This window comes from Lissotriton helveticus, chromosome 9, assembly GCF_964261635.1.
Source record: "Lissotriton helveticus chromosome 9, aLisHel1.1, whole genome shotgun sequence".
NCBI classification, from domain to species: domain Eukaryota; kingdom Metazoa; phylum Chordata; class Amphibia; order Caudata; family Salamandridae; genus Lissotriton; species Lissotriton helveticus.
Genome location: NC_136070.1, coordinates 776,729,915 through 776,743,130, shown reverse-complemented (window position 1 = coordinate 776,743,130; position 13,216 = coordinate 776,729,915). Strand labels below are relative to the sequence as shown.

The following is a 13,216-nucleotide window of genomic DNA, read 5'->3' as shown; positions in this document are numbered from 1 at the left end:
AGTGAGAAGTGATACAGGGTTTGCTCACCTAAACAAACACCTAACCATGGAAAAACCACAGGAGCGAACCCATTCTGTGCTTAGCCTGTCTCTCCATACCAGCCCAAGAGGATCACCCTATGGTATTAAAAGGGCTCTCACCCACTGGAATTCCAAGTGGCAAGGTTAATCATAGAGTCCTCATCTAGATACCTAATGTATCTGGGTTTGCTCAACCTTGGTCGCCAAGGAAGCTCTTTGATTATTGGGTGGGATTCTAGATTTAAAATAGTCTAGGGCATTCTGAGGGTAATTTTATTTTCAAAGGGCACCCTAATAGAGTTAAAAATAGATAGGGATGCAATAAGAAAACTAATCTCCTCTGTAACCCTGGGTCAACATGTTTCAGCTATCACACCAATGCCTCACCAGGACCTCACAAGAATTCTGTTAGTATCCTATTTGTTTGCATTCAGTTGTGAAATTTCCATTCACCATACTCATACATGCCAAACATACCAACCAATTTGCTCGCTATGTTAGTATTTCTTTAGTAGAGACCTATTTAGAGCTCCATGAAGGTAAGGAGGCAGGTGGATCTTGTAGTCAAACTTTCATCAAATGTCTCTTGCCGACCGTGAACCTATTTGGTTCCTCCTTTCCCCGCATCCTAGATTCTATTATACATGGTACAACATTACAGCCTATTAAATCAAACACAAGAGAGATTTGCCTAGGACCACAGAATTTGGTCAAGCTGGGAAGCTGGGATTGATCCCAGGTTTTCTGCTTTTACATTGTTCATTTCATCAATTAGATGGGCATAGCTTTATTTCTCCTATTTCTCCTGTTTTACATCAAAGGTTAATGCTTTGTCTTTAATTCTTGGCATATGAGGTTGGAGCGTGGATGGCGGGCAATTGCTGCAACAGTACACTTTTCACTTCAAATAAACTCTGCCTTGCATAATCCTGCTTGCTTCTCCATGACCCAAACATTTCAGTTTTGTGCAAAAGTATTTAAATCTGTCACACCACAACAAAAAATTATTTCCAAACGGGTGCTCTATTTACCAGTTCCAATCACTAAATGTTTAAGAGCTGTTTTCCTTGAAAGGAAGACAAGAGGCATTTTTATAACTCTGGAAATTCGAGAGCACTGGATATGACTGTGTTAAATCTTTTTTTTTATTGACAAAAGATTTTATTGAAATTTTGCCACAAACGGGGAGGACCCCGGGCATACATAGCTCATGCGAGACATAGGTTACAAACGACAGAAACAGCTGATGTATGCAACATTTAAGGAGCTTTATTACTTTGAGCCTACAACACCCCCCAAAGCACCACCCCCTCCCCGTGCACCGCATTACTCACTAAAAACATTATACTGGCATAAAAACAGACGAGCATATCTCCTAATTGGTCTAACTTCTTCTGCAGGAGGAGAGTCACTAAATAGTAATTCTGTCTATCGGGTCTGATTCCACCTGTGGTGATAATGTGGAGAGGTCTATGCCGCGATAGGCAGCCCACGCCTTCCAGATCTTCCCATGCTTCCGCGAGCACCCCCGAGCCTGAAACACCGCCACTTCAGCCGACATACATCTGTCTAAAGCGGATTTCCAGGCCCCCACCCCCGGGGGGGAAGAGGACTACCACTGTTGCGCTATATCGCGCTTGGCCAAAGTGAGTCCCAAAAATAACAGATGACGTTTGTAGATGTTCCCCCCATTGTCGTCCGTGCTATGGAGAAGAGTCAGTCGAGGGTCAGCAGGAAGGTCCCATCCCAGCACCCACCCCAGGCAGGACAACACACGCGACCAAAAATGTTGCAGGGCCGTGCATTCCCAGACAGTGTGCCGAAATGTGCCGTCAGCAGAGTGGCATCTAAGGCAAGTAAGGGACGCAATAGCCCCCATCTTCCAGAGTCGGAGGCGGGTGTAATACACTCGATGTAAGTACTTGAACTGGATTAGGCGGTACCTGGATGACACCGCAGCACCCCTGGGGCTAGCGAGGGCCTCTGACCAATCGTCATCCGAAAGGGTCGGCACGTCTGCCACCCACGCCGCTCTTGTCCGATGCAGGTTTGTCTTGGAATGAGTCGTCAATGTCTGATAGAGTTGGTGAATTTTATGTTCCCCGAGGTCCCCCATCAACAGCCTACCCTCCAATGGATGGAATTCTGGCAAGGACGTCAGGTCCTTGATCAGGGGAGACAGGGCGTGGCGAAGCTGAAGGTATTTGTGGAATTTAGACTTGTGTAGGTCGAACTCCTCCTGCAGCCGTTGGAAAGATTTAAGTGTGGGCCCGCGCATTACATCGACCAAAGTTGAAATTCCAATATCATCCCATCTGCGAAACCCGGGCAGAGTCGCAACCGGTCGCAGGTACGTGCCCCGCCAGAGGGGGGTCTCACGCGTAAGCATGCCCCACCAACCCAGGGTCCGCCAAATCTGTATCACTGTGCGGCAGGCCGGAGGAAGGGCCCTCAAAGTAGAATTACTGTAAAGGAGATCAAGCAGAGGGTGGACCTCGAAAAAGATTCTCTCTACCGCGTACGCCGGAGCGTTGACTGTGTTAAATTTTGCCAAGTTGTTACCCTTCCAAAGAATGGATGGTTTAGTTTTTTACCCTTCTCACACCTACGTACTGCAGCGATGTTGCTAAGTTTGCAATGTACTGTATTAAAACACAAAAACATTGCTTAGCTTTGTTGTTATGATGCTCGTAGGTCTGGAAGACTGATGTAATTCAGACTTATGCTATCTATGAAATGAAAGATCATATAGGCTTACCTAGGGCTGGCTCCTTCAGTATGAGGTTACAGTGAATGGGCAAGCCCACAGGCCAGTCTGACTCTAAACAGGTAGGGCAAGTACGCCGTCTCTGGTGCACATTGTTGTCAGTGTAACATGTCTAACATTGTTTCCTTTGCATATGTCGCCCTAAGTGGGAAGGGTATGCCCAGACGTGGGTCCCGTGCTCACTACACCACTGGATTCAAGCTAGCCTGGCTGATGAAGTGTGATGCCATGAAACCGGTCCCAGGATGTTTGTTTCCGGTCCAGGGAGGACCCGGCTTGGCAGTTCGGGCTGGACTGTTCCCACAAGCAACAGGGTCAAGACTGATTTGCATATGGCTGGGTACAAACTGGGGTGGTGTGGTGAGCAAAAGAATGATGGATTTAACCCAGATCCTTGTGACTGGGGGTGAATGTTTGCATTGTTCAGCATTCGTCCATCAATTGTTTCTTTTGCGTAAGATATGCAAAGGTATTATTAGTGAGCAAAGTCTACTGTAGAGTCTGATTACTGCCCATAGTTTGTGGTGTCTCTCGCTTGTTCCTACATCTCCCCACTTGGGCAGTTTTTCAATGCTAACTAGTTATTTTTCCTTCTGAAGGCCAATATTTTCTTGAAAGTGCTAGTAAGGGCTGGAATTGCATGTGCCTTTTTCTTGTGAGTTACCTTTGTCACCATCTCCATTTCATCCTTGGATACTGTGCACCTTACACTTATTTTGATGTGAAGTGGATACCTCTTACTTTGAAATTTATGGTTCATTCTTTGTGTGGACATTCTGATGGTACTGATTCCAGGGTGAGCTGTCAGGTTGCATTGGTAAATGCGAGGGCGGTTTAGATATAGTTGTGTCAACAATAAGAACAAGAGATATGTCTGCTGCTAAAAGTGGAGATGACATTTTGGGTGGCAGTGTGCAATTTGTAAAAAAATTAATGCAGAGACCCAAACTTTTTCTTAGGGTTTTATTGCTGAATGCCAGGTTTGCCATAACCTTTTTCTTTCCTACCCTATAATTGCTTATTCTTGCAGGTTGTGTTTTCATCCCCTTTTCTTTCTTTTGGTCATGGTCTATTGGTGTAAAATGAAAGCCAGTCGCCTAAAATGAGTGCAGGTGGGTAAGACTGAGTAAGAATACTTTGCGTAGGAGAGTGGTCTCCCCTCCAGACAGTGCAGGCAGCTAAAGCAATAGCATCTAAATAGAAATATGCTGCATATGGAATATTTTGCCTGGGTGAGTAGGCTGGTGGTAGAGTTAGTTTGTTCCATCCTTGGGTAAAGAAAGCTTTACGCTGACAAAAGGCAACATTGTTATATGTGTAGCTTACAAAAGTGTGTATCTTTTCCCAAAAGCAGGAAGGTTTGCATGTATACTCAAAATGCACTTAAATGTACTCATGATAGACCTGTTAAAAATACATATGAGGGCTTAAGATCTGATGTCACTGACGCCACTTCTGTGGTCTCAATTCCTGTGATGCCACATGCGCTGTGATGTCACTTGCATACGGCCTAACTAGCTTAGTCCCCCACTTCTTTTTAGGACTTGTGCCCTGAGGGCAACCCTTCATCAGAAGGAGAAACTACCCTTGCATATTCTCCCATAGCCTCCTACAGAACCACCCTCGATCCAGATGATTTATCTTCTACCTCTGCCACTACTCTGCCATGACTTGGTGTAGAAAGAGTGCACACGCTCCCCCAAACCCGTCCTGTGGGACTGAATATGTGAGCCGGCTTGGCTGCATAGGTTTCTTTTTCCCCTCAAATGCCTCCCAATTCAGACAGGTGGATTGTCCAGTTGAGATGGGGGGAGTGGGGTTTGGATTGTACTATCTCCCTCCAACTGGAAAACACGCTTATTTTGGTCCCTCTCAGCCAGGTCTCACTGTCCACATCACCACTTAAGGTCTGGGGTTCTACTAGGGATTCCCTTCATTTCGGCACAGACCCCCTTGGGTAAGGCTACCCATTCTGTTGAGTTCCAAGGTGCCACGACCAGACTATAGGGTCAAATTTGATAACCAAGACCTCCGCACGGCTCCAGCTCTCACCCCCAGTGACACCACCCAACACACCTTGCTCAGTTGGACCCTGCTCACGATAGAAGACACCCTAAAGACCATGAAGAGCATCCAATCCGGAGCACCCTCAGACCCCTGCCAACCCCACATCTTCCACAGAGCTGCCACGGCCATGGCACCCAAACTACGCCGGACGATCAACTGCTCCCTCGAAACTGCCATATTCCCCGCAACTGGAAACACGCCGAAGTCAACCACCTCCTAAAGAAACCCTCCGCAGACCTGATGGACCTCAAAAATTTTAGGCCCATCTCCCTGCTTCCATTCACAGACAAGATCATTGAAAAGGCCATAAACACCCAGCTACCAAACTTCACCGAAGCCAATAATGTTCTGGACATCTCCCAATCTGGATTCCGCAAGAACCACACCACTGAGACCACCCTACCCGCCGTCTCCGAAGAAATCTGCTCCCTCCTCGACCAGGGCCAAATGGTAGCCCTCATCCTCCTGGACCGCTCAGCTGCCTTCGACACCGTCTCCCACCGCACAGTAGCCAACTGACTCCACGACGCCGGGATCCGTGGACAGGCCCTTGACTGGGCATGCTTGTTCCTCACAGGCAGAACCCAGAGAGTCAGACTACCGCCCTATCTCTCGGAACCACCACAAACCAGATGTGGAGTGCCCCAGAGATCCTCCCGCAGCCCCAACCTCTTCAACATCTACATGTACCCCTTGCAACAATCATCGAAAACAGGCTCAAAATCGTCTCCTACACCGACGGCACCCAGCTCATCCTCTCCCTCACCAAAGAACCCAACATCAGCAGGCACAACTTCCAATAAGAGATGAAAGCTGTTGCCACCTGGATGAAAAAGAGATGCCTGAAACTTGACTCAGAGAAAACAGAAGTCCTTATCCATGGCTCTATCCACTTCAAGTGGGTTGACACCTGGTAGCCCCCCACCCTCGAAAACACCCCACCCCCGACGGACCACACACTAAACGTCGGCATCATACTTGACTCATCACTCACGATGAACCACCAGATCAAAATCGTATCCTCTGCCTGCTTCAACACACTCCGCATACTTCGAAAAATGTTCAGATGGATCCCATTTGAATTGGTCATGCCGCCCTCATCAGTAGCAGCCTGGACTACTGCAATGCCGTCTATGCCGGAATCAAGAAGAAACTACTTCGCAAACTCCAGACCATCCAGAACGCCGCAGCCAGACTGATCCTAGACATACCCCATCACAACCACATCAGCCAATACCTCTGCGACCTCCACTGGCTCCCCACCGAAAGAAGAATAACCTTCAAGCTCCTCACTCACGCATACAAGGCCCTCCACAACATCAGATTTACGTACCTAAACAATTGCCTCTCCTTCCAGGCACCCAAGAGACACCTCCAATAAGCTGACCTCTCTCTAGCCACCATTCCACGCATTTACAAGACCAGAATGGGGAAAACAAATCTGCGCCTACCTCGCAACCAAGGCCTGGAACGACCTCCCCTCCTCCAGCAAGTCCCTACACTGCTCCAGTTCAGGAAAGACTTCAAGACCTGGCTCTTCTGATGACCCCAGCACTCAACTGAGCTGTACCTCCCTCCCCCTAGCGCTTTGAGAACATTGCAGGAGAGTAGCTGCGCTTTAATAACCCTGATCGATTAATAGGGTCTGCTCAGGAAATGATTTGATCTAATGCAGGACCTCTGAGGCATGAATATGATGGAACACACTGAGAAGAAAATTAAAGAAAACATACTACTAATAGTCGATGGACTGAAGGCCACCATGTATCACAATATCATACAAAGCAGTACTGAAGGAAATTAAAAACTGGCCTACTGATCCCTGTGGGACCTGGCTCAGTGATGTGTAAAGAGACTTAGTCAGATAGAAGTGGAGGGTGGTATTAACTAATGCTCCCAATGCATCCCAAACTCACGGCATGCATACTTGCAATATACCGGTTTTTACAGAAGCCCTAAGAGTATTAGGGAGATTATTCACCAGTGCACCCAATTGCTCTCCTCAGTGTGGAGTTGGGGAAGGAGGTTCTTATCATGTATTGCGCGATTGCCCGCATCTAGTGAATTATTGGCATGACATAGGGCGGGTGAAAATGTTATGTAGAGATAGACCATCCACACTCCAGAAACATGCTTGCTATGCATTCTGCTACTTCTATACTGATAAAGATCGTGGTTAGTTTAAGATGTATAGATTTGGCTTCAGTACTCAATCAATCATGGGTTTGTTAAAGCGCAACTACTCAACCGTAAGGGTCTCAAGGCACTGGGGAGGAGGGGAGGTGCAGGTTCCAGTCCATAAAGGAGGGGGTCTGACGAAGAGCCAGGTTTTGAGGTTTCTCGTGAAGATGGGGAGTGATGTTGTCTGCCTGAGGTGGAGCGGGAGGGCGTTCCATGCTCTGGCCATGAGGAAAGAGAAGGAGAGGCCTCTGATCTTGTCTTTCTGGTGCGGTGGACCACGGCGTAAGAGAGCTGGGCTGACCGTAGGGTTCTTTGGGGTGCGTGGAAGTTGATTCGGCTGTTGAGGTATGCTGGTCCGGTGTTGTGGAGGGCTTTGTGTGTGTGGGTGAGGATCTTGAAGGTGATTCTAGCTTCGATGGGGAGCCAGTGGAGTGTGCGCAGGTGTTGGGAGATGTGGCAGTGCCTTGGTAGTTGAGGACCAGTCTTGCACGGCGTTCTTGATGTTTTGTAGCTTGCGGGTGAGGTTTTTGTTTATTCCGGCGTAGAGTGCGTTGCCGTAGTCGAGTCTGCTGGTGACAAGGGCGTGAGTGACATTTTTTCTGTGCTCAAGGGGCATTCATTTGAAGGTCTTACGTAGGAGGCGGAGGATGTAGAAGCAGGAGTATGTGACGGAGTTGATCTGGCGGTCCATTTTGAGCTTGGAGTCTAGGATGATTCCTAGGTTACATGTGTGGTCCGTTGGGGTGGGTGGGCTACTGATGGCGGGGGGCCACCAGGTGTCGTTCCAGGCATCTGGGTGTGGGCCCATGATGAGTACTTCTGTTTTGTCAGTGTTGAGTTGTAGGCAGCTGCTTTTCATCCATTTGGCCCCAGTTTCCATGCCTTCTTGGAAAATGTGTTTGGCTGCGTTGGCTTCGTTGGATAGGGAGAGGATGAGTTGGGTGTCGTCTGCTTATGAAACAATGTTGAGTCCGTAGGTTCTGACAATGGGGGTAAGAGGAGCCATGTTGACGTTGAAGAGCAGTGGGTTGAGGGAGGACCCCTGGGGGACTCCGCAGGTGATTGGTGTAGGGTCCGAGAGGTAAGGGAGGAGTCTGACCCACTGCGTTCTGCCGGAGAGGAAAGAGTAGATCCAGTCGAGGGCTTTGTCCGGATACCTACGTCTTGGAGTCTGGTTATTAGGGTGTGGTGGGATAACGTGTCGGAGGCCGCTGAGAGGTCGAGGAGGATGAGGGCAACTGTTTCTCCTTTGTCCAATAGGGAGCGGATGTCATCTGTTGCGGCTAGGAGGGCGGCTTCTGTGCTGTGGTTTTTTCTGAAGGCAGATTGTGACGGGTCGAGCGTGTTGTTCTCTTTAATGAAGGTGGCGAGTTGGCTGTTGATGGCTTTCTTGGTAACTTTAGCTAGAAACGGGAGCAGGGAGATGGGTCTGTAGTTTTTTAGGTCTGTGGGGTCCGTCGAGGGCTTCTTCAGGAGGGGGTTGATCTCGGCGTGTTTCCAGTCGTCGGGGAAGAAGACGTTCTCCAGGGAGCGGTTGATTTTGTGGCGGAGCATGGGTGCGATAGTGTCGGCGGCTCTGTTGAAGATGTGGTTGGGGCAGGAATGGTTGGGGGACCCGGTGTGGATTGACTTCATCGTCTTCAGTGTGTCTTCAGTGGTAAGGGCTGTCAGCTGTCAATCGTTGGCTTCAGGGTGTCGGGTGGCTGGCGGGGGGTTCCGTGTGTTGGTTGTCTACATCAAAGTTGTCGTAGATGTTCTCGATTTTGCGGTGGAAGAAGGTGCTGAGTTTGTTGCAGAGGTCTTGTGAGGGGGAATGTCAGTCGACTCGCTGGTGGGTTGGGCAAACTCCTTGATGATGTTAAAGAGCTCTTTGCTGTTGTGTGCGTGTGTGGAGATTCTGTCTTCAATCGCAGTTTTTCTCGTGTTTCTGATGAGCTGGTTGTGAGCGGTGGTGGCGGCTTTGAAGTTGTTTTGGGCGTCTGTGGATTTGGAGTTCCTCCAGGTCTTTCGCGAGGTGGCAGCAGGTGCGCCTGGACATCGTGGGAGCAGCTGCTGGTGTCTGTGGATGGTGGGTGTTCTGAAGGTGAAGTGGATGCAGGGCTTTAAGTGGGCCGGGTCTCACCGGCTCTGAGCACCGGCAGTTTTTTAAAGGGGGCCTTGAAACCGGTCTCTATCGGGCTCTGTTTTGTGCCCTGGCACAGGCTGGCCGTGTTTTTTCGAGCGTTGTAGGGGAAGGGAAATCCTTTAAAGAGAGTCATTTTCTCTCTGGATTTCCCTACTCTTTTTGAAACTCAAGAGCAGTAACATTGTCATGGTGTCACCAGGGCTTTTAGTGGAAGCGTTTTCAGTATTATAAACCATAGTTGCTGCTTATTTATTTTATGCAATTTACAACTTTTGACAAAGCCAATAGTGCTGACTTGTTGTAGGTATGATGTTACTTGTGTCATATAGCTGGATGCAATGGCAGAAACAGCAAAATACTAGTCGGGCGGCACACTATGCTAAGCACACATTTTTAGCTTACGTGTTTTTAATCCACGCCCTCAATTACATTGGCCACGCCCCCTTGGGAGACCCCCCCAGTTTTTTCATCCCACTTAAAGCCCTGAGTGGATGCATCAATGGTCTGTCCAAGGGAGTTCGGTGGTGTGGCTGAAAGTGATGGAGTTTCCTGTTGTGAAGAGGGGGTTGAGGGTGTTTCCCGCTGAGTGTGTGGGTTTGGTCACAATCTGGTAAAGTCCAATGTTGGGGGGTTATCCAGGAGGGATGTAGTGTTGGGTCTAGTTGGTTGTGAAGGTGGAAGTTGCGGTCTCCCAGCAGGGTGTAGTTGGTGGATGCGATGACATGCGGGGAGATGATGTCCGTGATGGAATTGGCGAATGGTCCGCAGAGGTCCAGGGGGTCTGTAAATGAGGGTTCCCCGGAGGGTGGTGGTAGGACTGGCCAGTATCTTGTAGTGCAGGTGTTCCATCAGGACTGTGGGCTCGTCTGTAGTGTGTTCAGGCGGAGGGTGGATTTGTGGACGATGGCGATTCCTCCTCCGGGGCGGTCCTTCCTCGAGGCCTTGTATCCTTGAGGAATGACGATCGCGATGTCCTGTCCCGAGGTGGTGTTGTCCAGGTTTCTGTGAAGAATGCTACGACTGGGGTGCTGCTGTCGAGGAGGTCCCAGATTTCAGTGGCGTCTTTGTGGAGTGATCTGACGTTAAGGAGGATGCATTGTAGGGTCTTCGGTTTGGGTGTTTTCTTGTGGGCGGGTTGTGCTGGGCCCGTGTTCCTGGTGGTGCTGTAGGTGTGCCAGTATTGGTGACAGCTGAAGGATTCGTGGGTGTTGGCTGGTGATGCTAGCCTGCAGTTGTTGTTGCGGCCTGGGTTGAGCGCGTGGAGTGTCGATTGGTCATAGCGTTGGCTGTGCGGAGGTCCGGGGTACCTGGCGCTGGTCATGGTCGGGTCGCGGACGGACGCAGATGGGCTTGCCTTTACTGGCTAATGATAACCGCAAGCCCCCCACGCACACCGAATCCCCAAGTTATTGTTCTTAAATACCTTAGTGGTAGATAGCGCAGAGTTGCAAACATCCATATATGCCGTTAAAATTCTCCGAATATGATCGCAGTGGTAATTGAAAACCCCCAAATGACCATAGCTGCCTAACCCCAGGACTACCAGAGCTCGTACCCAACTGTTTTATATGTTTAGGGTATTTTGCGGCTATTTTTTTCTCTTGCATTAAACCTTTGCGCTTTTCTTTTGTCCTCTGGTAGTGCTACTGGTCTCTACTACAATCGCTTATAGCAAAATTGGGACGTTTATTGACTCCTACGGGCATTGTCGAAAGTCGTCGGAGAGACTGCTATCGATGAGTGCTGTCTGTTGCAAAAAGGCAGTTGTTGCATGAAAACCAATAAGAGCAATATTAAAAATGCCTGCATGAATATAATCCCTTAACACTTTCTTTAATTGGCAGCTGGTGACGTTTGAAATCACTTATCCATTATTTCTGTCACCAAACAAATGCTGCGGTAGGTTTCTCTCTGGAAACCAAGGAGTGATAATGTGCCCTACACCTCTCTTTACTCGCTCGGTCAGACGCAAAATAGTGAAAGAGTGCGAGCATAAGAAAGTGGTAGGGCTAGATTGCAAATGTAATTCGCCCAAAGCTCTACGTAGGTTAGAACATCTACCATGCCAGAGGTGAATAAATAAAGGCATTACAATAACGAAGCGTCGTGTTGAACTTGTACATGAGGGCTTGGCACAAAAACAGGTTGCACTATCCCTGTTATGGCTGGAGGCGCTGTTACATCCGTGAAGGTGGCGAGATGTGTGGTAGGCAACGGGACAGGTGGTAGGTGTCAGGACTTGGGAGGAGTTTACCTCTGAGAGCGCAGCCCTTCGCCTCCCTGCAGTCATAGCTCATCAGAGCTGACGGCCTGCATTTCAGTGCCGTCTAGCTGCCTGCCAGAGGAGTCTCGACACGGAGCAGCGCTATGAAGAGAGGTGGGGGAGTCCAGGTAGGGAGCGCCTGACGCCTCGTGTGTTTCCGATGCGTTATAATCGACCGTGATCCGTGGGTCTGTTGTTTTTCTGATTTGTGATTAATGGGTTAATTTCAGTCTGGTTCTTGCTAATCACTGTATCAGTCTTCTTTATTATATAACCCCTTTGCCTTGTTTGTTTTATTTAGTGTTTGAGTCGATCAAAAACCACAAAGGGGCCTGTACACTTTGCCAATGCTGCCAACATATGTCAAACCTAGGTCCCGCTTCTATCCGTCGCGCTCCTTTAATTCACCACACTCTGCTAAGCACTGCGTCATACCCAATGCTAACGCAATACTCCGACCACACATCCTGCATGGTGTAGCAGCATGCTACCTGCGTGCCAGCACGTCAGCAGCCCACCTGCGGTTTAAGTACTATATAAATGCTACAATAACGTACATTTATGGTAAAACCTACTTTGTTCTTGTTTATGAGGTTGAAAATATCCCTAACAGTCGTGTTTATTTAAACTACCATGCAGTGTCAAATAATAAATCTCATCTGTTGTCTGGCAGTTATGTGAAAAGACAATAGCCGTGGCTGAATAGCTCATTGGACTATCCCTATCTAGAATATTCCCTACCAAGCAGGAGGTGAGGTGGAGATATGATGGTTAACAAGTCAAAAGTCACCTGATAATCGTATTTACTGACCCTCTGTGACAAGCGGACGCGATTGGCTCAGCAGAGAACGTGTTTGTGGAGGAGCACTTGAGGGTGGCCATTGTTTTTTATCTGCCTCCTTTGTTTGCGCTTCCACTAATTGAGTCAATGGGCTCTGTTTTACAGCAGCGGTGACGTCAGCTCAGAGGGGTTCATCTGTAATCTCCTCGCTTTCTGAAGGCCCTTCTTTACCCATCTTTTTCCACCCGTGAGCAGGCCTTCAGTGTATATGTATTTAAACCCTATGCGTGTCACATCTACACATCTACTTAGACTTCCTTATTGCCTCTCCTGTTTGTTGTCTACACCCCTTCCAGAGGCCGGACATTGTAAATAGTCTTATCTTCAAAGGACTGCATGCGTGCATCAGTCCCTCCCCTCCACTGCCACTGCAAGCTTCCCACAGATCTGTCCACCTCAATCCAGGGACTGACTCATTTGTGTCTCTCACAATCATAGATTGCCAAAAATTCAGGGACAGTATTCACACACTCTGTAAACTAGCTGCCACGTGACGAGAGATCCAGTGATGTACTGATCAGGCCCTATTTCCCTACTGTTGGACATTTTGGAGCTAATCAGCCTTTCACTGAGGAAGCTCATCAATAATATCACATATGAGCTGCTGGAGCACAGAGATACCCAGGTGGTATCATCGTGGCAGCCCTCTGCATGTGATGTAACAGTAACATACTAGGTTGCAGAGAATCTGTATCTTTTTTCGTTTGTCCAGGGAGCTCCACGCCGTTGTTTCTTGTGGCATCTGCCCTTTTATATTCCACCAGCAGCTTAACTCCATCTCAGGACAAGGCCCTCCTCACCCCCTCAACCACCCAATCACTGCCACTGTAGTTCTGCTATGTCTGGTGCATACACTCAAGAAGACCCATTTCGGAGCGAGACACCTCGAGCCCCATGGTCTTTCCTCTCTGCAGTCCGATTTGCCTCTCTGCTCTCCCAGCGACTAGGTAA

The 13,216-nt window shown here is 48.7% G+C and overlaps 1 protein-coding gene across 2 annotated transcripts in view; it reads left to right on the top strand.

Moving 5' to 3' along the window:
• EXOC3L2 (exocyst complex component 3 like 2) overlaps positions 1–13,216 on the top strand; it is a 547,377-nt gene that overhangs the window by 133,386 nt on the left and 400,775 nt on the right. The window contains exon 1 of one of the 2 annotated variants that reach the window (XM_078660901.1): positions 11,358–11,552. The exons of the other annotated variant lie outside the window; for it this stretch is intronic. The gene's annotated coding sequence lies outside the window, so the exon portion shown is untranslated. Of the gene's footprint in view, positions 1–11,357; positions 11,553–13,216 lie in introns of those variants that run through there. 2 annotated transcript variants of the gene reach the window in all.